We start from the raw sequence: 26,571 nt of genomic DNA, 5'->3' as shown, positions 1-26,571 counted from the left end.
TCATGTATGGATGTGAGAGTAGAACTGTGAAGAAGGCTGAGCACCGAAGAATTGATGCTTTGAATTGTGGTGTTGGAGAAGACTCCTGAGAGTCCCTTGGACTACAAGGAGATCCAACCAGTCCTTTCTGAAGGAGATCGGCCCTGGGATTTCTTTGGAAGGAATGATGCTAAAGCTGAAACTCTAGTACTTTGGCCACCTCATGTGAAGAGTTGACTCATTGGAAAAGGCTCTGACACTGGGAGGGATTGGGGTCAGGAGGAGAAGGGGACGACAGAGGATGAGATGGCTGGATGGCATCACTGACTCGATGGACATGAGTCTGAGTGAACTCCGGGAGATGGTGATGGACAGGGAGGTCTGGTGTGCTGTGATTCATGGGGTTGCAAAGAGTCGGACATGACTGAGTGACTGAACTGAACTGAACTGAAGAGCACAAGCTGGAATCAAGATTGCCAGGAGAAATATCAATAACCTAGGTATGCAGATGACACCACCCTTACTGCAGAAAGTGAAGAGGAACTAAAAAGCCTCTTGATGAAAGAGGAGAGTGGAAAAGTTGGCTTAAAGCTCAACATTCAGAAAACAATCATGGCATCTGGTCTCATCACTTCATGGGAAGTAGATGCGGAAACAGTGGAAAGAGTGTCAGTCTTAATTTTGGGGGGCTCCAAAATCACTGTAGATGGTGATTGCAGCCATGAAATTAAAAGGCGCTTACTCCTTGGAAGGAAAGTTATGACCAACCTAGAGAGCTTATTGAAAAGCAGAGACATTACTTTGCCAACAATGATCCTTCTAGTCAAGGCTATGGTATTTCTAGTGGTCATGTATGGATGTGAGAGTTGGACTGTGAAGAAAGCTGAGTTCTGAAGAATTGATGCTCTTGAACTGTGGTATTGGAGAAGACTCTTGAGAGTCCCTTGGACTGCAGGGAGATCCAACCAGTCCATTCTAGAAGAGATCAGCCCTGGGTGTTCTTTAGAAGGAATGATGCTAAGGCTGAAATTCCAGTACTCTGGCCACCTCATGCGAAGACTTGACTCACTGGAAAAGACTCTGACGCTGGGAGGGATTGGGGGCAGGAGGAAAGGCGATGACAGAGGTTGAGATGGCTGGGTTCCTACACCGACTCGATGAACGTGAGTTTGTGTGAACTCCAGGAGTTGGTGATGGACAGGGAGGCCTGGCAAGCTGCGATTCATGGGGTCGCAAAGAGTTGGACACAACTGAGTGACTGAACTGAACTGAAGAGCTCAGTAAATGTTAACACTTCCTGTCTTTTGATTTTTCTAAAGTCTCTGCTGGAACCACAGTCTCGGTGCCCAGAGGGATGTGGGACTCAATGAGGTAAATCCCACTGAAGGGGAGGCGGATCTGAAGGAGTTTGCCACCACCTAGCCAAAGGAGAATCAGATTCTCTTACTTACAAGAGCATGCTTCACAGTTTAGGAAAATCTGGAGAGAGGAACTGTTAGTGGAGACTTGAAGACCTAAACCAGAGAACTTGGAAGGAATGCATATACAGATCAGGTTCCAGGAAATTTTTCAATGCATCAGGGTAGAGTAGAGAAAGGAATTAAGAGAGAAGCATAGCCCAGGGAGTGTATTCCATCCAAACAAGTAAGATGGCTGTTATATGAAGATACATATAAACTTGAAGATATCCTTTTAGTTGACCAAAGGGACTTGGAGTTTAGGTGGCTTAGGATTATAACTGAGCTATTCTGTACATGAAATTCATTTGGTGCCTAAAGCTATTCCAGGCAGTAGAGGCAAATTTTAAGAGACGATATTCAGTTCAGATTGGCCTATGAACTAAAATAACCTGAAAAGTGGTAAGGGAAAACCTCATGAAAAGAGAAAAGGCTGTTTGAATGGGATGAATAAATTCCAAGGACTAGAGCAGCCTTATGGGACCAAGAATGGAAATGTAGGAAAAAGAGAAGCTCCCCAAGGTAGAAGCAGGTTCCAATCTCCAGGAGACCATGAAGACCGAAAGTAGAATGTCAGACCCACACCACTCCAGGGAGAATAAATATAGGGTTTAATGATAATATGTCAAGTCCAATAAAGATTGGGAAGCTTACATACATTGGGGAATGAAAGGAAAGATCAAGACTTAAGGGTCTAAATTAAGGCCAAGGTTTTTTGTTCGTTAGATTTTTACTTTAACTAGAAACTACATACCACAACTGCAGTCAGGAACACTGATCCTGTAGGTTTTCTTTCAGAAGTGACTTCCCATCTCCTGAAGCTTCTGCCATGAGATAATAGGCAATATTAGGAAATAGCATTGGAAATTTCCAATTAGGAAAGAATAGGAAACAGCAATATGAAAATTGTTGCCACATGGAATATAACTTTCAAAATTTTGCTATAGACTGAAAGTTAATGGAGATGCTGTGTGTCTTTTCTGCTAATGTTTTAGCAATTCTATTATTTTCTTGTTGTCTCAAAATGGGGAGATGCTTTCCCTTAGGAGATGTGGGAAACTGTAACCCAAAGAAGGCCTCTTTAGCATTTGAAATCCCATAGTCATTGACCTCTATATAGGTTAGGAAGGAACAAAAAATGTAGAACAGTAGCTGTAGCTGCTGTTTCCCTCTAAGACTTTAAGACTAAGCCTACTGACCTAGAATTCTCAGAGCTGCCAGTTCGAGAGCACAGACAAAGACACATATAGAGAAGGGTAGACTTCTCAAAGATTGTCTCCATTGGATGGTCTGGTTCAGATTTGGACAGATATTGTTGTGACACTGGAAAGCTGGGGAGTCTGTCTGTCCTGTTACACTGTCAGGCTCCTGTCATTCTTCATTCTGCATGAGTAACTGTGCTGAGTGTTGGGTAGGAGTTGAATGTGTCAGAAGACATTTTTCAAGATTACTTTCCCTGAAGGGAACTGGTACACTATGGATATATCCCCACATTAGAAGATGATCTGCCTGTGATTTGAAAGCATTGGTTTATGCCCCAATGGACACAACCTTTGATCATCAAGCAGCATGGTAAAAGTAAGATTTTATATTGACTACAGAAAGTGTAATGTGGAAATCAATCCATATGTTTAATTCTTGCTAAAGACTGAATCCTTGGTATCTACTGTAACCTAACAAAATGATCTCTGCTGAACGTGAATGCAGAGGCCTTTACTAGGTGTATGTAGTTCCAGAAGACACTAGTATTTTCCTGAAGAGTAAATCAGTTTTGCAGTTAAGTTGTATACCAGGATCCCTCCCTTCCACCTCCAACTAGAGTGTCTGGGAAGAAATCCTCTGAAGTCACATAAAAATCACGTTTGTCAGTTCCAGCAGGGATCTAGTAATAGTAATAGTCATAGAACTATATCATTGTTGAAGATCCTCTTTTGTCTTTTATCGACTTATTCGGAAAGAAAAATACATATAAAATAGTGTGTATATTTGAGCACTTGTGTATAAGGCACTTGTTCTAATAGTTTCCAATGTCAACAAGTCATTCTTTGTAGCTTTGTGTGCCTCACAGCTGATACTGGCGTTGTTCAATGAAAGAGAAGTAGAGGTATGTGTAGCAGGAAGAAGGATGAGGAGAAGAAAAGATTCTTTTAGTTCTTGTCTGCTTTGCTTTTGCCTACCGTGAAGGACTTTTGGCCTAGAGATAGATTATTTAGCCATTTTTCGTGGTAATGGAATGATTTTATCAATGGTTTCTCTACCTTGCTTATAATATGAATATGAAGTGAAATGATAGTCTCTTAGTTTTTTCCAACTCTTAGTGATGCTATGGGCTCTATGTAGCCTGCTAGGCTCCTCTGTCCATGGAGTTCTCCAGGCAAGAATACTGGAGTGGGTTGCTGTTCCCTTCTCCAGGGAGTCTTCCAAACCCAGGGATCAAACCCAAGTCTCCTTCATTTCAGACAGTTTCTTTACCGTTTGAGTCACCAGGGAAGTGTATAATTTTGGTCATTTTGTGTGCCAAATTATAGAGATAGATTTAAAGAAGGCAAGAATCTATTCAAAACAGGCAGAAATTACAGCAAATTAATGCAGGTGTTAAGGATTGTAATGTCCTTACTCTTCTGACTGATTGAATTTGACTTGGTTTTAAACCAATTTAAAGTTAAAAACATGAGTTAATCTTTGAAAGTAGTTGTCCTCAGACTTTATATTGAGTAATGATTACCTGAGGACATCTTAAAAATGTGGATTCCCAGCCCCACTCACAGTGAATCTGACATGGAAGGTCTAGCTTATTGCTCAGGAAGTGTGGTTTTTATAAACACCTCAACTTTCATTTTACAAATGCTGCCAAGTGGTGAATCACATTAAAAAAAAACCAGTGTAAAAAATAAATTTGCCATTTCTGTTGACCTAAACATGATGATGTATCATTTGACTCTCTTTACTTCTCAGTTTCCAGTTGAAGTATGTTTCTATCTCAGTATTTGAATGAATACACATGAAAATTCAACTACTGTGCTAGAATGTTCAGCTGAGTTAAATTTCTTAAGAGTTTAACTTCAAAGGATAAAGAAATGGAAAGGCCTGTGCAGAGGTATAAAGCTTTTTAAGGAGACAGGTTGGCTATATCCAGAAATGCTGCTGACATGTGACTGAGTCTAATATGGTTAGAAAAATTATCTGAAATTTCTGATAATTTCAGAAATTATCAAAGAAAAAAAATAGACTATTTCCCAGAGCTGTAGTAGGCCTGATTGGCCATAATGAAAATTTAGATCAAATGTTATATGAAGTTAACAACAAAAGAAACAACTCTGTTTACTATATCCTGGAAATACTCTCCTATTCATAGTATAGATAGTAAGGAGTTTGAATATTAAGCAAATGAACAATCTTGGTTATTTATAGATATGTTACTAATAAAAGCAGACAGATGTCAGAGTTCCCAGTAGTAGCATAGTATTGCTACATGATATTATAGCACTATTTTCAATATTCTTAAAGTATATGATTTGGATGCTAAGATTATCTGTCAACCATATTAGTAAAGGAAAAAGTAAAGCTACTAGTGTAAATGATTTTTATTGTATGAGGTAAAAATTGAAAACAGTTATAATGAAAATTCTAGCTAGTTCATACAAGCAATGAATGCTTGAGAGGGTATGGAGAAAGGGAAACCCATGCACTGTTGGTGGGATTGTAAATTGACATAGCCATTAAGGAGAACAGTATAAATATTCCTTCAGTTCAGTTCAGTTCAGTCGCTCAGTCGTGTCCGACTCTTTGCGACCCCATGAATCAGAGCACCCCAGGCCTCCCTGTTCATCACCATCTCCCTGAGTTCACTCAGACTCACATCCATCGAGTCCATGATGGAATCCAGCCATCTCATCCTCTGTTGTCCCCTTCTCCTCCTGCCCCCAATCCTTCCCAGCATCAGAGTCTTTTCCAATGAGTCAAATTTTCTCATGAGGTGGCCAAAGTATGGGAGTTTCAGCTTTAGCATCATTCCTTCCAAAGAAATCCCAGGGCTGATCTCCTTCAGAATGGACTGGTTGGATGTCCTTGCAGTCCAAGGGACTCTCAACAGTCTTCTCCAACACCACAGTTCAAAAGCATCAATTCTTCAGCGCTCAGCCTTCTTCATAGTCCAACGCTCACATCCATACATGACCACAGGAAAAACCATAGCCTTGACTAGACGGACCTTAGTCGGCAAAGTAATGTCTCTGCTTTTGAATATGTTATCTAGGTTGATCATAACTTTTCTTCCAAGGAGTAAGCGTCTTTTAATTTCATGGCTGCAGTCACCATCTACAGTGATTTTGGAGAGCCCAAAATTAAGTCTGACACTGTTTCCACTGTTTCCACATCTATTTCCCATGAAGTGATGGGACCGGATGCCATGATCTTCGTTTTCTGAATGTTGAGCTTTAAGCCAACTTTTCCACTCTCCTCTTTCACTTTCATCAAGAGGCTTTTTAGTTCCTCTTCACTTTCTGCCATAAGGGTGGTGTCATCTGCATATCTGAGGTTATTGGTATTTCTCCCAGCAATCTTGATTCCAGCTTGTGGTCTTCAGTTCAGTTCAGTTCAGTCACTCAGTCGTGTCTGACTCTTTACAACCCCATGAATCACAGCACACCAGGCCTCCCTGTCCATCACCAACTCCTGGAGTTCACTCAGGCTCACGTCCACTGAGTCAGTGATGCCATCCAGCCATCTCATCCTCTGTCGTCGACTTCTCCTCCTGCCCCCAACCCCTCCCAGCATCAGAGTCTTTTCCAATGAGTCAGTTCTTCTCATGAAGTGACCAAAGTACTGGAGTTTCAGCTTTAGCATCATTCCTTCCAAAGAAATCCCAGGGCCGATCTCCTCCAGAATGGACTGGTTGGATCTCCTTGTAGTCCAAGGGACTCTCAGCAGTCTTCTCCAACACCACAGTTCAAAGCATCAATTCTTCGGCGCTCAGCCTTCTTCACAGTCCAACTCTCACATCCATACACGACCACAGGAAAAACCATAGCCTTGACTAGACGGATCTTAGTCCGCAAAGTAATGTCTCTGCTTTTGAATATACTATCTAGGTTGGATCATAACTTTTCTTCGAAGGAGTAAGTGACTTTTAATTTCATGGCTGCAGTCACCATCTGCAGTGATTTTGGAGCCCCCCCAAAATAAAGTCTGACACTGTTTCCACTGTTTCCATTGATTTCCCATGAAGTGATGGGACCGGATGTCATGATCTTCGTTTTCTGAATGTTGAGCTTTAAACCAACTTTTTCACTCTCCTCTTTCACTTTCATCAAGAGGCTTTTTAGTTCGTCTTCACTTTCTGCCATAAGGGTGGTGCCATCTGCATATGTGAGGTGATTGTTATTTCTCCCAGCAATCTTGATTCCAGCTTGTGTTTCTTCCAGTACAGCATTTCTCATGATGTTCTCTGCATATAAGTTAAATAAGCAGGGTGACAATATATCACCTTGACGTACTCCTTTTCCTATTTGGAACCAGTCTGTTGTTCCATGTCCAGTTGTAACTGTTGCTTCCTGACCTGCATACAGATTTCTCAAGAGGCAGTTTAGATGGTCTGGTATTCCCATTTCTTTCAGAATTTTGCACAGTTTATTGTGACCACACAGTCAAAGGCTTTGGCATAGTCAATAAAGCAGAAATATGTGATTTCTGGAACTCTCTTGCTTTTTCCATGATCCTTGAAAAACTAAAAATAGAACTAAAATGTGACCCAGCAATCCCACTACTGGGCAGTTACCCAAAGAAAACTATATTTCAAAAAGACACATGTTCATTGCAGCACCATTTACAATAACCAGGATATGGAAACAACCTAAATGTCCATCAACAGAGAAATGGATAAAGTAGAAGTGGTACATATATACAATGGAACATTACTCAGTCATAGAAAGGAACGAAATTGGGTCATTGGTAGAGAGGTGGATGGACCTAGAGACTTTTATACAGAGTGAATTAAGTCAAAAAAAGAAAAACAAATATCATATATTAATGCATATATGTGGAATTAGAAAGAATTGCCATAGATGATCTTATTTATAAAGCAGAAATAGTGACACAGACGTAGAGAACAAATACATAGATAGGTATCAAGGGGGAAAGGAGGACGGGATGAACTGGGAGGTTGGGACAGACATATACATACTATGTATAAAATAGATAACAAATGAGAGCCTACTGTATAGCACAGGAAACTGTATGCAGTGCTCTGCGGTGACCTAAATGGGAAGGAAATCCAAAAAAGAGAGGATATATGTATTTGTATAGCTGATTCAGTTTGCTGTACAGTAGTAACTAACACAATATTATGAAGGAAATATACTTAATGAAAACTTTAAAAATTCCAGTTAGCTCAATACACCACAAGGTGGTATAGGTGAGGATACTCTGTGTGTGTTTATGTTTCATGGTAATGAGAATAAAAATGTACCAAGCTGGTAAAAATTTATTTTTGAATGTGACATAAAAAAATGAAAGTTAGTAATGACATTAAAGGGTGATTCCTTTCTCTGTGTGTGTGTGCATGCTCAGTCATGTCCAACTTTTTGTGACCACATGTAATGTAGTCCCGCAGGCTTCTCTGTCCATCATCCTAACTAATGAGATCATAAAATGAAATAAAGAAATCTCAATTGGTATCATAAAAGTAGGCAAAAAAGCTTCAAAAGAAGAAATTATGGGTACATATAAATAAGTGACAGGAATAAGTCCAATTTTTCACCCTTATGTATATGCTAGTAGAACTGTGTGTAAACACACATCAAGACTTATCCACCAGAATGTTCACAGCACCACTATTCATAAAAGTAAAAAACTGGAAACCATCCTGGTGTCCTTTCACAGTCACATGGTAAATAAAAAGTGACACATTCATACAATAATAAAAATAATATCATGGTGATACACAACAATATGGGTAAATCTCACATTTTCAAGTTTTGAAACAAGCCAGATAGAAAAGAATATGTATAATATGATTCCGTATACAGAAAGATAAATACCTGCCAAATGAATTTGTAATATCACAAGTCTGAGTAATGACTAGTGTAAACTGTTAGGAAGTAGAGAGATTAATGATAAGAAATAGCTAAGAGTATGAGAGATTGTTCTGGAATATGGACAGTGTTCTAATACTCCATCTGGGCATGCTTATGTGGTCAATTTGGGATACTTCATTAAACTATAAATACTGGTAGACTCTAATCTCATGATCTTCCATATGGTTTGAGACATCATTGGTCAGTGGAGGAAGAAACAAAGAGACCAGAAGAAAAGACCAAAGCAGTCTTTGTTCCATGCCAGGAGGACTGTCAAGTTAATCTGTGTTGTTCCTAATCAGGGTAAAGTCACAGGCACATGTTTTATGGTTATTGGGCTCAAATCTTTCATAGTCACATAAACAGAAAGCAGAGAATCTCAGACCTTCTATGGAAATCCCCCTGAGAACCTGTTTGTTTTCCAGGTTTCCTAAAAACCCTGAACATGGTCGGTCTGAGGCAGATTTGAGGGTACAGCTGGACAGGACTAGAGGAAGACTTGTGGTTCTTTAGGATAAGAGTCAGGCCACTGAGAAATGGAGATTTTCAGAGACTAGAAGGTAAATTTAGGCTTATTATTAAATGACTTGTCCCGGGTAAAAAAGGAGAGCATAATTCTTTGTTTAATTTCCTGTTGTCTAAGAAAAACACAGATAAAGTTATGTGGACATATATGTGATAGGAAAATAACTTGTATTCAGATAACTTGTATTCAGAGATCTGAGACATCCCCTAACTCAAAGTTTCCTTTCTATTACACCTCAGGTTTTAAAGAGGAAGACTGTGGAGAATAGGCCTCTCAGCCATATTTAGCAGAAATTCAGTAGAAGGGATATAGTTGATGACACAGATGTTATAAAAGTTCAGATATTGGTTCATTTTTCTAATCTATATTGCTCTCTAGCTTGTTAAAGTTCATGAATACTATTAATTCCAACTTGCTGAGATTGTCAGGAAGCTTTGAGCTACTCAAACTCAAAATGTCTTCTCTCAGAAATAGGAATTTTTTGGACCCTTTTGTCCTAAGGAAATTGCACATGTATATGTGGTCTGGGTGTGTATGTAAAAAAGAAAGAGGTCAATACATTGTCTCATTTTAAGACTTGCATACAGCTACCAAGAACAAGATGGTATTAATGAAGACAGATATAAGTCCATGGAAATGGAAGAGTACAGAGGATCTAGAAATACACTCATATGTATATGCTACAGCGATTTGCAAAGAAGAGTGGAAAATCTATTCAACAAACGGTGCTAGGACAATTAGATATCCATGTTGAAAAAATCTGATCATTGACCCTGCTTTATACCACACCCAAAATAGCTCATCACACCACACCCAAAATAATTCAAAATAGACCAAAACTTAAATGTAAAAATTAAGCTATTAAACTTCTGAATGAAAGAAGAGTGAAAAATATTAATATTCATGTCCTTGCAGTGGGCAAAACTTTCTTAGGACACTAAAATCATGAGCCATAAAAAAACTGATCAACTAGAGAATCAAAAGGAAAAATTTGGCTCTCTGAAAATTACATTAAGTCAATTAAAGGTCTAACTAAAGAAAGGAAGAAGATATTTTCACTGAATATATCAGACAAAAAACTGGTATCCAAATTATATAAAGACTCTTACAGTTCAATAATATGTAAGAGAATGTAGTAAGAATAGGGCAAAGTGTTTGAGTAGCTGATTTCATTAAAGAAGATGTTGAGTGGTGAGTAAGTGCATGAAAAGATGGTCAACATCATTAGTCATTAGGGAAATTCAAATTAAAACTGCAATGAAAAAACACAACAAACTCATTAGAAAGGCTACAATTAAGAAGACTGACAATATCAAGTGTCAGAGAGGATATAGAGCAGCTAGAACAGCCTCACTATTGGTAGTAACCATTTCAGAAACTTGTTAGGCACCTGTGAAACATGCACACACCATGTGACTCAGACATTTCACTTCTAGATTTCTATCCAAGAGAATTAAAAGTTTTGCCCAAACAATGATTTGTGTATAGATGTACATAGTAGATTTTTGCATAATAGTTAAAAACTGAAAATACTCAAAATGTCCATAAATAGATAGATATTGGGTTGGCCAAAAAGATCTTTTGGGTTTTTGTGTAACATGCCCTGAATGAACTTCCTGGCCAATCCAATAGCTAAATGAAATATGCTCTACAAAAAAATACTGCTTAATAATAGAAACAGATAACTACTCATACAAGCAACAACATGGTTGAATTTAAAATTTATTATGCTGTCTGAAAGAAGGCAACAATGAAAGAATACTTATTGTATTATTCCATTTATATAAAATGCAAACTAATTTATAGTAAGCCAAAGCATATCTGGTTGCCCGGGACTGGAGCAGAGGGAGGAATAGACTGCAAAGGGGCACTGTAAATTTTGGGGGATCATGAAAATATTTTCTGTCTTGATCATGGGAATAGTTTCAAGGGTTTAGTGGTCTCAACTTGGCAAAATTCATCAAAATATTTACCTTAAGTGGATGCGTTTTTTTGTGCATAGGTCATTTCTCAATGAAATTGACATAAAAATAAGAAAATAATTTTAAACTAGGATGGAGGAAGCCACATATTTCCATCTTTTGTGAGACCTTTCAAGTGCAAGAACATAGGCTTATTTATGTGGGAGTATATACTTACACTTAGACATGACTTCCGTGAGACCATTTTATTCCCATATTCTAATTTGCTTTTAGACTAGTGAGGCTTCTGGGAGCATTGTAAAACCACAAAACAAGAGAAGATCTTTTCCTTTTCCTTGGTTTTTATATTTTTGTCTTCACGTACCTAGCGATTAGTAGCAAATGCCCTAGCTACAGTTGAAACCTGAGGCATTGTCTTGAGGACAGAAAGAAACTGAACTGGGACCTGAGCCAGGAGCAGCCAAGTGTGTAGAGGATGTTTTTAGATAACTGAGGAGACTGAAGAAAAAAGTTGAATCCCTGGGGGCCCAAGGGAATGTGAAACCAGCATGGGAACAGCCTAGGACAGAGTTGTACTTCTTACCAGCAAGTGAGACCCTTGAGGTGGAACATAAGTACATCCCGGCTTGCACCCAGTAACTTGTTTAAACCTCTTTCTGCCTTTTGTTTTCTCAATGCATCCATTCTATTGCCATCTTCCCAGTGTCTCAGGCCCCAAGAGTCTAGTTTGATTCTTCTTCATTGTCTTCTTCACTTCCCACAATCAAACACCTCATCTTCATAAGTTTACATGTAATTTACACTTACTGGTCTACTCCTAAGTGCCAGGCACTTTTTGAGACAATGGGGATAGAGAGATAAATACGAAAAAGGCTGAGTAGGTCCTTTGAACCAACAGTCCAGAAGCATTGAGAGGGGTCTATGAATGCAGGAAAGATTACATCAAAGAGAGCATTAGTTGAGGCTCCTCTCACATTTGGTGACGTCCCTTTCCATTTCTACAGAGTGTAGAAGCTATGCGGTCAGAACTTCCTCATCTTCAAAGATTGTCACCTTCAAATTAAGACTCTATTATCCATTCTTGTGTTCTTCCCTCTGGTCCCTAAGGAAGAGGCATCCCTAACCTCACTGCAATACTAACCCTGTCCTCTAAATCCTGCTGCTACTCGCTTCCCTTTGGCTTTTTCTTTCTTTCTTATTCTTATTCTTGGGTGTCAAATATCTGAATATTTTACTTTTGTGGTTGCTTCACTTTGGATAAGAAAACACACATATTCCCATTTTGTTTAAATATAGAGTGGATCTTGCCTCCTCCATAAGCTTTTCTTTATATTTTTTTATTGCCAGATTTCTCTAAAAGGAATTTCAAATTTAGCACTTCTGGCTCAGTAAATGTTTGTTGATGAAATAAATAGCTGAATGCATCCTATCCACTTATTATTATTTAGTTTTACTTCTGCCCTCACCTTTTTCTAGAAAAAGTTCACTAGAAACCTGATATTCACATTCTAATTATCCAGTCCAGGGAGCCTTTCCAGCTTTCTATCCTGTTAAATCTGGGGGCTCCTCTTTGTGGACCATCTCTCCTCCCTTGTACCCATCATGATAATGTACCTTTGAGTGAAGGAGATCATACAAGTACTGCTGATTGGAAGTTTGGTAAATATTTTTTAAATGTCAGCATTTATCTCACACATATTTATTGAGGGCTTTCAGCATGCTGGGAAATGTTTTAGGTACTAGTGTTGACTAATGAGTAAGGCAGGTTAGATCCCTGCCTCTGCAGTGTTTACCTCTACCTGAGGGAAGCAGACCATAAACTTCAAAATATTTGAAGAAGGAAAATAATTTCAGGTTAAGTGTTAGCAAAGGAACAATCAGATAATTGGATGGAGAGTAACCTGAGACTGCTTTTGATCATGTAGTTAGAATATGTGTTCAGAGTCTGCTGCTAATTGTGAGCTGCTTTAGGCTCTTTATGCAGTGTCTAGCCTTTTCCAGTTTCTAGCAAATATCATGATCCACCAGTGACACCATTGGGTATTTATCTAAAGGAAAAGAAAATGCTAATTTGAGAAGATCCTCCCCATCCCTGGCCAGGTTTGTTCCAGCATTATTTACAATAACCAAAATTGAAAGCAACATAAATGTCCTTTGATGGATGGATGGATAAAGAAAGTTGGTCCATTTCTAATGGAATATTATTCAGCAAAAAAAAAAAAAGAGAGAGAGAGAAAGAGAAATAAATCCTGCCATTTGTGACAACATGGTTTGACCTTGAGGGCTTTATGTTAAGTAAAATGTCAGACAAAGATAAATACCATATGATCTCACTTACATATGGAAGCTAAGATAAAACATAACATAACCAAACACGAGCTAAATGATACAGAGAACAGATGGGTGGTTTCCAGAGGGTGGGGGAGAGGGACGGAAAATGGGCGAAGGAGGTACAAAGGCTGACATTTCCAGTTATAAAGGAGTGAGTCCTGGGAATGTTATGTGCAGCATGATGACTGTAGTGGATAGTACACTATTGTGACTTGAAAGTTTCGAAGAAGACCTTAAATTTTTTCATCATAAGGAAAAGTAAAGTATAACTGTGTGGTGATGGATGTTCCCTAGGCTTGCTATGGGTTATCATTTTGCAATATATACACATATATGGAGTCATGTTGCACAGCTTAGCTAATACTATATGTGAATTATATCTCAATAAAAAAAGAGAAAAGTAACAAAATGTTAGCTTGCCTCTTAAACTCCACTCCTACTGTAGATTTTACTGTTTCTGTAGCTCCTCCGTGGACTTGGATTTATGGTGTTGAATGGCTTATCCAGTTAGAAACTTATTTTGAATTTCTAACTCTGGCCTTATTATTCCATTTTGATGGGCAAATGGTGATGTGGGCACCTTTTATTTCTTGGAAGCCATTTTTTTCCTACTTCTTCACCTAAACTACGTCCCTATTAGTTACCTACTAAATGCCGGGCATTAGTTTGTGCTATTTGACTGCTCTGTATAAGAAGCTCTCGAATCTGTATATCTTTCCTTGTATGTTCACCTTTCACAGTGCATCCTGAAACTCATAGGTAAGTCATTTACTTGTTTACAAAACTGGAAAATCCTCATTGGTTTATGATATGATCAAATTACTTGGTCTTAGCATTCAATCCCCCTCACAATCTGGCAACAATCAACCCAGTCACCCCTTTTTTTCTTTGAAATGAAGTGAAATGAAGTGAAATGAAGTCGCTCAGTTGCGTCCGACTCTTTGTGACTCCAGGGGCTGCAGCCTTCCAGGCTCCTCTGTCCATGGGATTATCCAGGCAAGAGTACTGGAGTGGGTTGCCATTTCCTTCTCCAGAGGATCTTCCCGACCTAATGATTGAACCTGGGTCTCCAGCATTGTAGGCTGACGCTTTACCGTCTGAGCCTTCTGTTATAATATTACTTCTCTCTTATGATTTGGTTATCTGGCTGCAAAGCAGTTGGCATCTTAGCTCCCCCACTGGGGATCAAATCTCAAAAAGCCAAGTCTTAACCACTGGACTGCCAGGGAAGTCCCAACCTAATTCTTTTTACAACCACTCTTTTTCCTTTTCTGAACTTCTAGTTCAATTTCTTCCCTTAAAAGCTGTACTCTGTCATCTTTCCTCAGTCTCAGAGTTTTGTTAACCCTGTATGTTGAGGTGAGGCAGAATATGCCACCTCCACATCTGCCACTTTGACATGTGGATTGTTCTGAGCAGAAGGCAATTCAGACCCAGCAGACTCAGGAAAAGCCTTTTTTACCTCTCCTTGAACTGCCTAAAAGAATTATATAGAGGGCCTGTGCCAGAAAGTCTTGGAGACGGGAATGGCAACCCACCCCAGTATTCTTGCCTGGAGAACTCCATGGACAGAGGAGACTGGTGGGCTACAGTCCGCGGGGCAGCAAAGAGTTGGAGTGACTGAGCGACTAACATTGCACAAGAAAGTGCTATTACCAGAGACAGCTTTTTTTTGTCAGAAAGACATATTTGCACGGCATTGCAAACATTTGCTTAACAATCATTTGCTCACCAATCATTTGCTCTTCCCATCTGCTTAACTGTCCCCCTCCTCTTTGAAGCCCCAGACCCCTACTGCCTCCTCCTTAGCGTGAGATGGTATATATGCCTCAATTGCCAGACCATCTTTGAGTCTTGGTGGGGATTCTGTAAGTATGTAATTAAAGTTAACTTTGTCCTGTTAATCTGTTTAATATCAATACAAATATTAGATCAGCAAAATATTATATTAGATGAGCATTTCCCAGGATCCTATACTGCTAACCTAATTCTCCTTATTTGTGAAACCTGCCTTTACTCTTCCAGGTCCAGTTAGTTCCCTTCTTCTCTATATTTACCATAGCACCTCTTACTCACATGAGTCATAATAAAGTAAACTTTTCATGAGTCCTTTGCTCTTGGAAAGCAGTGATGGTTAAAAGAAATCCGTACAACCTTTTGTGTTCTGAGAATTAACTTACTGCAAAGAGCCCCTGTTTTGCATATGACTTTGGTAGGACTCATTTATGTGTTCCCCTATTACTTATAAGAGGCCAGACACACACCCAATTTTTAAAGATTAACTGTTTTTCTTTCTCTCTTTATTGTTATACTGCAGATCTTTCTTGGTTACTTGTTTTAAATATACCATCAGACAAAGACCCTTAAAATTCCATTCTTTGCCTCATGAAACTTTCATTGAGCTGTTTGTCCCCCTGATCAATTGGAGTGTTTGAAACTAAACATTAATTAAACTTCTCTGCTTTTTAGCCCCCTTAAGGTTGACCCATCCTCGTTCTGATCCAGCATACAACCCCTCCTTAACGATCCCTCCTAAGAATAAAAATATTTCCTTTTATACACACTCTCTATTCTGTGTTCATTCTAGCCTGTTGACCCTTCCCTACAAAAGAAAATTGCTTTCTACCTTTCCTTTGAGATGCTTGCAGTTCTGTTTGAATTGTTTTCTCAATTACAATAGTCTCTTTCCCTTGATTGCAATAATCCTTTCAAATGAAGTCTCTTTTTATGCCAGTGTAGATTTATTTTTATTTGACAATAGAAGTTACCAAATTGTTTGTCTCTTTTGATAATGTGCTCCCTTTCCCTCAGATTTGGAGCTGTTTATTGGAACAATGAGAATGTTAGATTCATATTTGTGTTCTCATTGTGCCTTAATCTGCCTTGATCTCTGACTGTCCCTATTCCCGTTTCCATCAATTTCTGTTTTTATTTTACTCTCTGAATATGTTGTTGCAGCTCTCTGTCTACCCAATTCTCTCCTTTTCCTTCACTTACCTGCCTCCTTGAGGCCAAGCTCCTGTCTTCAGTTTGCTCCAGAGAGATGAGCAAGAAAGCAGAGCAGGTTCCTTCCCTGAGTCTGGCAGTTTGCTTTCTGAAATCTCCAGCCTAGACCTCAGCTCCTTCTGTGGTAAAACGGCAGGCAGGAAGTGAAAAACTGGTTTCACTTTGGTTTTTTTTTTTTTTTAACCTCTTTTAAAAAGTCAGCTGATTTAAAGGAATCCTACCCATTTATTTATTTATTTATTCATTCATTTGTAATTGTGATTTTTATTTATTTATATAATTATGATTAGATAATTGTGATTTATAATTGTGTTTGCATTGTGATTCCTGGGTGTTAAGGTTATTGCAAATGGAAGACTAATGTTGGGGTGGGGGGAGCGGTGTGTGTGCATGTTTATTTATGGTGGCCTGGGGTGAACACCAGATAAAGAACATGGGAGAAACTGGATAGGGAAAAAATTTCAGAAAAGAGACAAGGGCACCTTAGAATGTCTTCCTCAGGAAACTTGCTTTAACTGCTTTACTGTTCTAGCTGTGTGATTGATTTGAAAATTAACAAAGTTTCAAAATTGTATTAGCTGATGTGGATGCTTCAACACTAACATGAGCTAAATTCTTAAAAGCATACTGTGTGTTTATAGGGAGAAAGAGAATTTTACTGTTCTCTAATGACTGAGCGACTGAACTGAACTGAACTGAACTGAATTTTATGTTAGAGCTTTTGTAATAGTTTAGTTGCTAAGTCGTGTCTGACTTTTGCAACCCCATGGACTGTAGTCTACCAGGCTCCCCTGTCCATGGGGATTCTCCAGGCAAGAATACTGCAGTGGGTTGCCATTTCCTTCTCCAGCGGATGTTCCCAACCAAGGAATTGAACCTAGGTCTCTTGCATTGCAGATGGATTCTTTGACTGCGCTACAAGGGAAGCAGAGCTTTTGAGTAATGTTAAAAATCTGCTTTCTGTTACACATCTCACGTAAAGCATTTTGTTTCATTGATTATTATCTTACCCCATGATTTAATTCATTATAATTTTGCTTGTAAACAGTACCACCTGCTCCATTGTTCCTCTGTTTCAAGCTGTATATGTCTGCACACGTCTTCTTGGTGGAGAACTTCATCCTCATTTCCCTAGGACCTCTAAAAATGCTTCCCACGTCATCTCGTATTTCCCGTTTCCACTCCCGGTGCCCCTGTCCGTCTCCCCTACACGGGCCTGGACTGAGCTGTCTGTGCTGCTCTCAGAGCCCTGACTCCACCTGCGATGCCCCGTCACAGTGTGTGCACTGTAGCTGCTGCTCGTCTGCCTCATTTCTCCCATCCCCCAGCCTCAAACATCCCACCTCCCTTTGTTCCTCCCAGCTGTGGGAGATCTGTCTTATTCATCTTTGTATCCCAAACGTAGTGCATGAACCATAAGAACAGAATATCATGATTGAATAAGAAAATGGTTGGTCTGTTTGAGCCTGTTTCTTCAGTAATTCATGAGAATATTAACAGGCATTTCAGTGAGTGACATGAAACACAAAGAAGGTATAAGAAGGGCTGGAGCGGTATCCTTCCATCACACTTCCCTTTTCCTGCTTTTATTTATTTATTTTTTTAAATTTTTATTTTTACTTTATTTTACTTTACAATACTGTATTGGTTTTGCCATACATTGACATGAATCCACTACAGGTGTACATGAGTTCCCAAACATGAACCCCCCTCCCACCTTGCACCCCATATCATCTCTCTGGATCATCCCCGTGCACCAGCCCCAAGCATCCTGTATCCTGTATCGAACATAGACTGGCGATTCATTTCTTACATGATAGTATACATGTTTCAATGCCATTCTCCCAAATCATCCCACCCTCTCCCTCAGAGTCCCAAAGTCTGCTCTACCCATCTGTGTCTCTTTTGCTGTCTCTCATACAGGGTCATCATTACCATCTTTCTAAATTCCATATATATGTGTTAGTATACTGTACTGGTGTTTTTCTTTCTGGCTTAGTTCACTCCGTATAATCGGCTCCAGTTTCATCCATCTCATTAGAACTGATTCAAATGTATTCTTTTTAATGGCTGAGTAACAATTTCCTGCTTTTAGAATAGGAATAAAGTGTTTTCTAGTAGGCCAGAGTTTAAATGTCAGCCATTAGTTTGAGTCCAGGATCCAGCAGTTCCTAGCTATCTTTGCTTATGAGTGTGGAGAGGGTGCTCTAAGTAATGATGAGCAGTCGAGGAGTGGAATGAATTTGTGTCAGTAGCACCATCCACTCGCAGAATATTAATGAGGATAAAATGAGGTAGGTTAATCTCACCCAGTGCTTGGGCTAAAGTACATGTTCACATATGAATTCTTTTCCCCAGTGCACACTTTGTTTGATGATCAAATCTGTCAAAACAAGAAATATCAAGGGAGGCGTCTTTAGCGGTGGAGTTCCCTCCACTGCTCAGCCTGCACCTCTGAGTGTTTCTGTGTTCGTGCGTGTTTTTGTGTTCTTGTGCTGGGCTTTGTGTCAGTGCCCGTGTCTTCTCTATTGCTATGCTTTGGGTCTAGAGATCAGAGAGTCTGATGCACCTCAGATTCTCTCACAGAGTGAGTAAACTTTCTGTGTATGGTAAGATTTCAGTAATTATATAAATTAATGAAGGAGTAAAAGCAATCTCTTAAAATCAGATTTGAAACCAAGTTTATTTCACCACACATTTACTTCCCATTACTCCATGTCAATGCCCAATACAGGAAATAGACTTTTGCTCTCTTTTTCACTTTTCTCTCAGTTTCAGGAAATGTTTGTTTTTAACATGAACTTCAGTTAAATAACTAGAGAATGTTTTTGAAAGATGCTTTATCCAGGCTTTTTTGTTTCTTTTTTTATTGCCAGTTTTTAACTTAAGTTCTCTTTGAAAAATTATAGCCTTATTCTGAATAAACAGGAAAAAGGAAATCACCCAGTCCTCCACAGTGATACTAGAGAGAGCCGAGCATGCAGGACTGGAACTAGGGTGAGGCAAGAGAGGAGTTTAGGGTACAAGAGAACTTGAGCTTGAGAGAGATTTAAATTTTGTAGTCTGGGTGCCTCACTTGCTTCACCCTAATTTCAGCCCTTCTTTTAGCTTCAGCTAAAAATCCTGGCATGAACCAATCCATCTCTAACCCATTCATTACAGAGAAAAGGGCAGCTGAGATCACTGGGTCTCTCTTGTCTGACATTGCCCCCTGATTCTTTCCTTCTAATTGGATCTTCTTTGACTAAGAGAACATGTTCATTAAAGGACTCTGTTGGTCTCTTCTGAAATCAGGTGGGTGATACTTGTCAACAAAAAAGGGGTGGTGGTATTTTTCTTTTTCCCCTTTTATTCCTTTTGGCTAGTCAAATAATTAAAAGGCAATGGCACCCCACTCCAATACTCTTGCCTGAAAAATCCCATGGACAGAGGAGCCTAGTGGGCTGTAGTCCATGGGGTCGCTAAGAGTCGGACACGACTGAGCGAATTCACTTTCACTTTTCACTTTCATGCATTGGAGAAGGAAATGGCAACCCACTCCAGTGTTCTTGCCTGGAGAATCCCAGGGACGGCAGAGCCTGGTGGGCTGCCGTCTATGGGGTCACACAGAGTCGGACATGACTGAAGTGACTCAGCAGCAGCAGCAGCAGCAGCAGCAGCAGCAGCAGCAGCAGCAGCAGCAAGACATTCACAGTAGAAAATCAAGTTTAATATATATGTCTGGAGAATTAACATAGGCATGAGAAACTTGAAAGATAGTAAGGCAAGGTGATGTACATTTATAAATCATACTGGACTAAGGAGAAAGAGGTAGGAGTCTGGAACTTCAAAGGGAAGTAAAGTAATTCACAGGAAAACATAGAGATTTGATGTTTGTTAAACAAATGTTCGCTGGTCAATCTGGAGAGACTAGGACACAGAGAGAACTTTGATCAAACTGGCCTCGCTAAGTTCCTCCCTGTTTAGCCCACCTAGTCCATAGTTTACTATAGTTATATATAGTGTTGTATAGTTATCTTTAGTGGTATCTCCCTCCTGGAACAGGGTCTATAATCTGTTCCCTTAGGCAGTTAGGTAGAAGTTTAAAGTTTCTGAGTTTGGAACTTCCTTACCTTCAGGTTGAAATAATCTACACACCCAAGTGGCACATGTTGGGTCACTTGCACTGTTTTCCATCAAAAGAGAGGAAGAGGAAGAAAAAAATCAGACACCCTAGGTGTTTTAGAAAAAAAATCAAACAATATGCCTTTGGTTCAGTGTCAGATGTGTGTGGGGCTTTCCCTAAAACAAGCAATTCTGCAGCACTATCAGGGTGTCCTACAATTTACCTTGATTCTGACACTATGCATCTTTCTGAATGTACTTCAGGTCCCAAGTTTAAGGGCCCAGTCCCAGGAGACTGCCACTGGCTTCACATGTCAATTTCAGGCAGTAGATCCCCAGATTACCCTCAACTTCTGTATGACTTGGCTATAAATCAGAAGTTCCCGAAAGCTGCTTCTTCAGGATTGATGTGCTTGCTAGAGAAAATTCTAAAACTCAGGGAAGACTAATGTTTGCTAGTTTAGTAAAGAAGGTGATAAAGGATACAGATGAACAGACAAAGGAAGAGATACATAGGTTGAGGTCTGGGTGGCTTCTGTCCCTGTGGAGTAGGGATCCATCCCTCTCTTGGTATATGTGGATATGTTCACCAAACTGAAAGCCCTTCAAACCCCATGCTCTTGGGATTTTCTGTAGGCTTTCTCACATAGGATTTAACTATTATTAAGTTAATTTCTAGCCCCTCTCTGGAGAATGGGAAGTAGAGCCCTGAAAATATGAAACTTCTAATCATGGTTCTGTTTTTCTGGTGGCCATTTCCCATCCAGGGGCCCACCCAGACTTGCCTCATTAGAACCAAAGTGCTTCTACCATTCTTACTACTTAGGAATTTATAAGCATTTCAAGAACCCTGTTTTATGAATTGGACAAAGAACAACTATACATTTCTTATTATAAATACCTATATTACACAGGGAAAGACACAGAGGCATTGGATCCTGCCTTCAGTGGGCTTCTCCCTCTCCCTCTCAGGGCAGTGCCTAGCTGCAACCAGTAGGGCTTTGCTAGCCCTAGGTAGAGGTAGAAAGGAAGAGTGTCCTCTTCTCCTGTGAACTCAGATTTTCCTGCTTTTGCTCTCTGATCCTACTTCCAGTCTACTCCCTTTAGAAAACATGAATGTATAAGCAAATATTTAGGTGGCATTATCCTTGCAGATGACAGGGACATAAAAATTGGGGCTGATTTGTCAAGTTTAGGAATGGCTATCAGTACTAGTCTCCTTAAAGGTATGTATTTACATGGAAAGTGGACCCAAACTCCATTGTTGTTACCTTCTAATTATGCAAACTTTGGTCACTCATTTAATCTTTCTCCATTTTTCAGTAACTAAGTTGGACCCTGTAGGGCTTTCCCTAAACCATACTGCCCACCCTCCCATGTGCTCCATCTGCCTCTTCGTAGAAAGCTTTAATCTCCCAGGTCTCCCCTGAGTCACAAAAGGCTGGCTCAAGGCTTGATTTAAAGACTGTGAATTTGTAGTGACAAAAAATAGCAGCTGGGGCAGGAGAACTGGTAACAATTTAAACAATGGATCAGCTATATGGCAAAGTCACAGGATCTTTAGTTCCTTCCTGAAGTACATCGATAATGGTGTCTGATATATCTTCCTGAGTTGTTTTGCAAATACTATAAAACCTCCACCAGATGTAAGAAGTTAACCTCATGAACTATGAAAACATGGTCCCCAAACTGACTGGAGTCTGAGGGTTGATGGTATTAACCACTATGACACCAACTTGTTATATCACCATCAACCAATCAGAGAATTATATACAAGGTGATCACACACCTGTGATTCTTTCTCTCACTTTGCCTTAAAAAAAAAAAAAAGCCTTTTCTGAAATCTACTGGGGAATCTGGACCGTTTGAGCCCGTATGACTCCTTGTATGGCCCTGTAATAAATGCAGCATGTTCTGTAGCTCAGCTGGTGAGGAATCTGCCTGCAATGTAGGGAGACCCCGGTTAGATACCTGGGTCAGGAAGATCCCCTGGAGAAATGAATGGCTACCCACTCCAGTATTCTGGCCTAGAGAATTCTATGGACTGTATAGTTCATGGGTATATTCACAAAGAGTAGGATAGGACCGAATGACTTTCACTTGCACTTTCCTTCACCAAAACTTTTTGTCAGTAGATTGGCTTTACTCAAGTTTATAAACGTTCAGTAACATTTCTTCTTGCTACTTTTCATTGTGTTGATGAAATGAGAATTCCAGGGCTTAGCCTGAGGTAGGGGCTCAGAATATTAATTCTTTCCATCTCTTCTTCCCATTCAAGTTCTGCCTAAAGGATCTCCAGTGTAAACTCCATCTCAGTCTCAGACGGAGATACTGAAACTGATTGTGCAAAACTGAAGGTGTCTCAGACAGTAAAGCATCCACGTGCAGGGCAAAAGCCCTGGGTTCGAGCCCTGGGTCAGGAAGATCCCTGGAGAAGGGAAAGGCTACCTACACCAGTATTCCTACCTGGAGAATTCCATGGACAAAGGAGCCTGGCAGGCTACAGTCCATGGGGTTGCAAAGAGTTGGACATGACTGAGCGACTAACATTCACTTTCACACTATGTGAAACAGAAGATGGAATTCAAGGAATCTTCTACCACCAAGCCAAGGGGAGAACTTACTATGCCTTTCTAGATATTCAGATAGGTTTTATAATTGATGATATTGAATACTTTAGAATCTAGGGTAAATATACATCAATGTGAATCAAGAAGAGCATATGTAGGAAATTTACAGTGGTTGGGGATATAGGGTGGCCCCCGTTTCAGAAGAACCTGAGGGATTTTCAGAATAGCCAGGAAGAATGGAAAGGGAAATCATGTCAGAAGCTTAATTTAGAGTGTCCACCATGGAAGTGGTAAGAATAAACTTAGGGAAGAACCCCCAGTAATATGGGAGCAGTCGTGGATTTTGCTGGCTCTGAAAAGGATTCAGTTGCATTCTAGCACTACTCATGAATATTGAAAACTTTAGAAGAGATGACTAATTACTAAAGGTATCCCTCAGGTTTGGGGTCAGATATGTGGGGGAAGCAGATCCAGGATTTTGGCTAATTTGGTCGAATACAGACTTGGAGTTGATGTAATTTGGGATACCACTTTAGGGGAATATTTTTGAACCCTCAAACTAATTATCCCAGACATGTTGGCATACTGGGATATCTATTCAATTCAAGCAAATCTTGTTGGTTCTACTATTAAAATATATCCTGGATTAGGCCACAGGCCATGTGTAGCAATAAGCGCTATCCTAATACAGGCTGTTATCATCTCTTTCCTGAATTGTTGCAATAGTCTTCTAAGTTATTCCCCTGAATTGTCATTGTCATTGTACTTTACCTCATCTTCTCTGTCTATTCACACAGTATGAACATTTTAATAGGAGAATGACCCTTTTAAATCGAAAGTAAGATGTCATTCCTCTGCTTAGAAATCTCCAAGAGATTCCCACCTCTCTCTTAGCAAAAGTAGCAAGTCCTACAATGTCCCAAAAGCCCTTATATCAGTTTCCTTTCTGACAAGCACAAAAAATGCTCGTGTTTTTTTTTTTTTGGTGCTACAACTATATTGGCTTCTTTGTTAGACCTCACCTGCTTACATCTTTGGAGTCTTTGCTCTTGCTAAGTCTGAAAAATTTTTTTTTTTCTTTCCATCCCTTTCTTCAGAATTCTGGTCATATTTCACTGTACCTGGGAAAGTGTTTTCTGATGACCCTATATTAAATAGCAGTCTTGTATGCCCAGAACTCATTACCTTCTTTATTTTTCTATAGTTTTTCTTCTTAGCATTTGCCACCATCTGACATAACACTTATGACCTAAATCAAATCCCTTATGATTATACAGTGGAAGTGACAAATAGATTCAAGGGATTATCTCTGATAGAGTGCCTGAGAACTATGGACAGAGGTTTGTGATATTGTACAGAAGGCAGTGATCAAGACCATCCCCAAGGAATAAAAATGCAAAAAGGCAAAATTGTTGTCTGAGGAGGCCATACAAATACCTGAGAAAAGAAGAGAAGCCAAAGGTAGAGGAGAAAAGGAAAGATATACCCATTTGAATGCAGAGTTCCAAAGAACAGCAAGGAGAGATCAGAAAGCCTTCCTAAGTGAGCAGGGCAAAGAAATAGAGGAAAACAATAGAATGGGAAAGACTAGAGATCTCTTCAAGAAAATTAGAGATACAAGGGAGCATTTCATGCAAAGATAGGCACAATAAAGGACAGAAACGGAATGGACCTAACAGAAGCTGAAAATATTGAGAAGAGCTGACAGGAATACACAGAAGAACTATACAAAAAAAACTTCATTACCCAGATAACCATGATGTTGTGATCACTCACCTAGAGCCAGACATCTTGGAGTGCGAAGTCAAGTAGGCCTTAGGAAGCATCACTGCAAACACAACTAGTGGAGGTGATGAAATTCCAATTGAACTATTTCAAATCCTAAAAGATGGTGCTATTGAAGTGCTGCACTCAATGTGCCAGCAAATTTGGAAAAAGCAGTGGCCATAGGACTGGAAAAGATCAGTTTTTATTCCAATCCCAAAGAAAGTCAATGCCAAAGAATGTTCAAGCTACCACACAATTGCACTCATCTGACACGCTAGCAAAGAAATGCTCAAAATTTTCCAAGCTAGGCTATAACAGTATATGAACTGAGACCTTCCAGATGTTCAAGCTGGATTTAGAAAAGGCAGAGGAACCAGAGATCAAATTGCCAACATTGGTTGAATCAAAGGAAAAGCAAGAGAATTCCAGAAAAACATCTACGTCTGCCTTATTGATTATGCCAAAGCCTTTGACTCTGTAGATCGCAACAAGCTGTGGAAAATTCTTTTAGAGATAGGAATACCAGACCACCTTACGTGCCTCCTAAGAAATCTGTACACAGGTCAAAAGCAACAGCTAGAACCAGATGTGGAACAACGAACTGGTTACAAATCGGGAAAGGAGTATGTCAAGGCTGTATATTGTAACCCTGATTATTTAACTTATGTGCAGAGTACGTCATGTGAAATGATGGGCTGGATGAAGCACAAGCTGGAATCAAGATTGTTGGGAAAATATGAATAGCCTCAGATATGCAGATAACACCACCCTTATGGCAGAAAACAAAGAGGAACTAAAGAGTCTCTTGATGAAGATGAAAGAGGTGAGTGAAAAAGCTGGTTTAAAACTCAACATTCCAAAAACTAAAATCACAGCATCTGGTCCCATCACTTCATGGATATAGATGGAGAAAAATGGAAACAGTGACAGACTTTATATTTTTGGGCTCCAAAATCACTGCAGATGGTGACTGCAGCCATGAAATTAAAAGACACTTGCTCCTTAGAAGAAAACCTATGACCAACTCAGATAGCACATTAAAAAGCAGTGACATTACTTTGCCAACAAAGGTCCATCTAGTCAAAGCTATGGTTTGTCCAGTAGTCATGTATGGATGTGAGAGCTGGACTCAAGCTCAGCTCAAGAAAGCTGAGCACCAAAGAATTTATGCTTTTGAACTGTGGTGTTGGAGAAGACTCTTGAGAGTCCCTTGAACTGCAGGAAGATCAAACCAGTCTGTCCTAAAGGAAATCAGTCCTGAATATTCATTGGAAGTAGTGATGCTGAAGCTGAAGCTCCAGTACTTGGACACCTGATGCAAAGAACTGACTCCTTGGAAAAGAGCCTGATGCTGGGAAAGACTGAAGACAGGAGGAGAAGGGGACGACAGAGGCTGAGATGGTTGGATGGCATCACCAACTCGATGGACATGAGTTTGAGCCTATTCATCACCCAGCTGTCAAGGTGAGCCCCTCCTTTGCTTCTACCCACTGCTGTGGAAATACTTTCAGTTTTATTTCTTTCTCTCATTTTCCAGAAACAATAGTTTTTCTTCTTCTTTTTTTTTTTTTAAATTTAGCAATGCCTTGGCAAGGATAGAAAACTTTTCCATATAAGGAAATATTGTCATGTACTATAGACTGTGTCTCAACTTCATTCTTGCAACAGAAGTTTAGTTTAGAAATAAACATTTCAGTACTGTTTTTATATCCTATGACTCTAGTTATAACTATAATGTTTAAAATGATAACGCAGCCTATAAAATTTTGGTTCATACATTTTCCTCTACAAAGGCTTAATTTAGAATATTATCTGGCATTTATCTTATGATACTGC

General features: G+C 39.6%; 1 protein-coding gene across 6 annotated transcripts in view; it reads right to left on the bottom strand.

The window, feature by feature from the left end:
* The window catches only part of LOC138420281 (interferon-induced very large GTPase 1-like), an 86,913-nt gene that overhangs the window by 38,680 nt on the left and 21,662 nt on the right, over positions 1 to 26,571 (bottom strand). For 2 of the 6 annotated variants that reach the window (XM_069553383.1, XM_069553384.1), the window contains one exon: positions 2,191 to 2,260. The exons of 2 other annotated variants lie outside the window; for them this stretch is intronic. The gene's annotated coding sequence lies outside the window, so the exon portion shown is untranslated. Of the gene's footprint in view, positions 1 to 2,190; positions 2,261 to 16,285; positions 16,414 to 26,571 lie in introns of those variants that run through there. 2 more of the 6 variants (XM_069553382.1, XM_069553386.1) reach the window with 2 other exon arrangements.

This window comes from Ovis canadensis, chromosome 15, assembly GCF_042477335.2.
Source record: "Ovis canadensis isolate MfBH-ARS-UI-01 breed Bighorn chromosome 15, ARS-UI_OviCan_v2, whole genome shotgun sequence".
NCBI lineage: Eukaryota > Metazoa > Chordata > Mammalia > Artiodactyla > Bovidae > Ovis > Ovis canadensis.
The sequence above is the reverse complement of the archived record's forward strand: the minus strand, read 5'-3'. Positions and strand labels throughout refer to the sequence as shown.